This window comes from Schistocerca piceifrons, chromosome 6 (genome assembly GCF_021461385.2).
Source record: "Schistocerca piceifrons isolate TAMUIC-IGC-003096 chromosome 6, iqSchPice1.1, whole genome shotgun sequence".
Lineage (NCBI taxonomy): Eukaryota > Metazoa > Arthropoda > Insecta > Orthoptera > Acrididae > Schistocerca > Schistocerca piceifrons.
In genome coordinates, this window is record NC_060143.1 from 392,871,356 (window position 1) to 392,875,451 (window position 4,096).

A 4,096-nucleotide genomic window follows, 5' to 3' on the forward strand; every position below is an offset into this window, starting at 1 on the left:
GTAGTCAAGCAGTAAATTGCTCCCTCCTACGTATATCTCGCGAAGAGACCATGAGGATAAAATCAGAGAGATTAGAGCCCACACAGAGGCATACCGACAATCCTTCTTTCCACGAACAATACGAGACTGGAATAGGAGGGAGAACCGATAGAGGTACTCAAGGTACCCTCTGCCACACACCGTCAGGTGGCTTGCGGAGTATGGATGTAGATGTAGATGTAGATATCGATGTTTTAAAATATCCGGAAAAGTTATGTACTCAGCAGCAGTCTCACATTTAAGTAGAGCCACTTTACTTAGCATATTACAGTTTGGATTCCAGAAGGGGTGCTCGACTGAGACTGCCATTTATACATTCGCTCATCGAATAGGGAAGTCAAGCAATAAAATATCGCCAACTGATATTTTGTGCTATCTCTCCAAGGCGTCTGACTGTAGATCATGTCACTCTCTTAGAAAAACTCAACTCTTATGGAACTGAAGGTATTACGCACGGCTGGTTTGAATCATTCTTAACAAGCAGAATACAAAAAGTGGTGCTGAATAATTCAAACAGTGTCATAAGATTATAAAATTTTAGTGACTGAGGAGAAATCACAAAGGACGTCCTACACAGTTCAGTTGTGGGTCCAGCCCTATTCCGTATACACGTGATGATGGCCTTCAACTTATCATTCAACAAGACTTATTTTTTACAGAGAGTACTACCGTTATAATAAATCCTATTAGAGAGAAAGTTACAGAAGAGATTGTAAATGATGCTTTCCAAAAAATTAAAAAATGATTCTCAGGAAATGGACTCTCCCCAAATTTTGAAAAACACACTAGATTCAGTTCTGTACAACAAATAGTCATACCAACAACTGACGTAGCACATAAGCAGTAGTTAGTAAACAGGGTAAAATGCTGCAAATTTTTGGGGGTACATATTGATAAAAAATTCATCTGGAAGAATCATATTTCTGAGCTTCTCAGACAGTTGCGTTCAGGTGCTATTGCTCTTCATATAATTGCTAATGTTGGAAACAAACCAGTTAAACTCCAATTTCACACACTAATGTCTTACGGAATAATTTTCTGGGGTAACTCACCACTTAGAAGGAAAGTATTGATTGCACAAAAGCGTGTAGTGAGTCCTCATGTTGGTACCTGTTCAAGGAGCTAAGCGTTTTAACTGCGCCATCAAATGGTGCAAATGGCTCTTAGCACTATGGGACGTAACATCTATGGTCATCAGTCCCGTGAAACTGCGCCATCATAATATATATACTCGCTAGTGAAATTCGTCATAACAAATGAATCAAAATTCGAGAAGAATAGTGCTGTCCGTACGTACAACATTAGAGTGAAACGTCACCTTTATTGCCCATAATCAAAGCAGTCAGTGGCTGAGAAAGGGGTTCAAATGCAGCATCAAAAAATTTTAATCATTTGCCTAATACCGCAGCATGTTTGACAGAAAGCAAAACAAGCTTTAAATCTAATTTAAAATCAATTCTCGTGGACAACTCCATCTATTCCATACGAATATACACTTAATAACATGAAGTCAGAAAAAAAATTAAGTGTAGTTGCACGAGTGGGACTGAAGAAAACTTGTTCATTAATGTTGACATAAATCACGTAAACAGACTCGTTCCACATGATTTCGATAAAAGAATCGTTCCAACAAAAGCGAGGTATTTTGACCTCGTGCTTTGATTGGAATGCCTCAGGACCTCAATTGCTTCAGAGATATTTCTACTACAGTGCCAAAATTAGAATGAGCAGCGTTCACATATCAGGTTATGAAGGTTTAGTTCATACAAGCTATCCCGTAAAAATGAATTACTTGACTGCAAATAAGGGGTACTACAAACTTGTAATACATGTACATAACACTGCGGGTTATTTTTAAAAGAGAGGCCAAGTACCTAAGTTAGTTCAACAACTTTTGGAGTGTCATTTGCAGCAGTGGCCGAAACGTTGAAGAATTTCCCATATTGATAATGCGGTCAAACACCTTTAAGAGACCTACGCTTATAAAAATACAACAACCACAAAACGAAGGCTGATAAAATAAATAGTGCAACTGAACACATCGATATGGAATGGGATGGATAATTTAAACAGTTTTGTTTAGTAGCCGAAAGTTTCTATTACGTTACATCACAACGTAAAATTTTAGAGTAACATTTTCTTTACAAAGGCGTTGTCACCTTGAGCAATCGATTGGGAATAGAAAGAGGGGTCGTAAGCTATCTCAGATTTATGAAAAGATCGGAAAGTTTACTAATATTATGTCACAAGCTCTGCCCAAGTTCACAAGGCAGCTGTAACTTTTACTGAGCAAGTTACCTTTTCACACTGTTCTTCGCGTTTACGGTAGTATTGTTTCGATCTAGTGCTTTCACATACAGATATAAATCTGATATTTTTGCCCTTATTCAGCTGAACCAATTTTTTTAGTCCGCTGCACTAAATTGAAGCTTCAATCCTTTGTCAGCGAACAATGCATTTAGCGGGAACAAAGCGTGTAAAAGACTGGATTCTAACATTTTCTACGAATCTCATGCAAAGTAGAGGCGCGCTTAAATGTCAGAGCCTTGACCGAATCGAGACTCGATTCCGCGGTCTTGGTTTCACTTGCTGGCGGAGGAATTCCGAATCTCGAAAAGCGGCAAATGAAAGTTGTTTGAAATTCATTCACAGCATCATACTTTCAATTTGGCATGATGCACAACGAGTAACCATCACGCACCTATCTCTACACTGTTACTACAGGTACGTTACGTTCCGAAGTATCTATACTTCTCTTCCGATACTGAATCTATATCAATAGCCAGTATTCGATAACTTTGCAGTATCTTAAGAATGACCAGAATATCGGAAGTCTCGAGTGGTGTTAGCGAAAATAATCTTTTGCTGCAAGTTTAATGAGAATCAAGTCGTATACAGTATCTGTGTAGCGTACAGAAAACAAAAGGTCGGCACTAAAAATTACATGCCGTGTGAAGTCTGTAATAAAATGTCATAGTTTAGCAACTCATATGAGTAATGAGGTTGGCACATGAGAAGTCGTGGTGAACTGCATCAGACTAAAACTGTGTGCCGGACCCAGACTCGAACTCGGGACCTTTGCCTTTCGCGGGCAAGTGCTCTACCAACTGAGCTACCCAAGCACGACTCACGCCCCGTCCTCACAGCCTTACTTCTGCCAGTACCTCGTCTCCTACCTTCCAAACTTTACAGAACTAGGTTCGCAGAAGAGTTTCTGTAAAGTTTGGAATGTAGGAGACGAGGTACTGGCAAAAGTAAGGCTGTGAGGATGGGGCGTGAGTCGTGCTTGGGTAGCTCAGTTGGTAGAGCCCTTTCCCGCGGAAGGCAAAGGTCCCGAGTTCGAGTCTCGGTCCGGCACACAGTTTTAATCTGCCAGTATTTTTCATATCAGCGCACACTCCGCTGCAGAGTGAAAATCTCATTCCGGATGCATCAAACTAGTTGGAAGACTGCCCCAAACTAGTTGGAAGACTGATGTTAAAAAACGTTAATAATAATGTATCCGCTACCTTAGGAAAGTACTGTAGCGACCCCGTGCTTGGGTCACGTTTCCATTGGGAGGTCAAGCGAAGAGTGTCAGTGGTCCAGTGCACGCTCAGAGGTGTCAGTGATGTAGTATTACCTGTAATAGCGTTTATTAGTCGAGCAGAGTTTACAAAGGTATAGCTGCAGTCGGCGGCCGGACGCGCGCGCAAATGCCGCAAAGGAATGCTGACGCCTCATCACCAAGTTGTGAAGTCGTTGTGCCATGGCCGCGTGCTGGGTTGGTGGCAGCCTTGGCTGAGGAAGACACTGCCCACCCAGACGTACTCCGGTGATCTGGTTCGGTTTCCACCTCGTCACTCTCGGAGATAGCCTGTCATGCGCTCAGATAGGGAGTGCCATCCAGGGTCCAGGATGCTGGATGTGGTGACGACAAGTTTCCAATCATCCACCAGACATCCACTTGCACTGCAGTAGATGCTCACGAATCGGCCTGGGGGCGTTGTGGTCGCGCCTCGCCTGATCGACGCAAAGATCTGCATCTACATCGTTAGTCCGCGATCATCTTTACGAT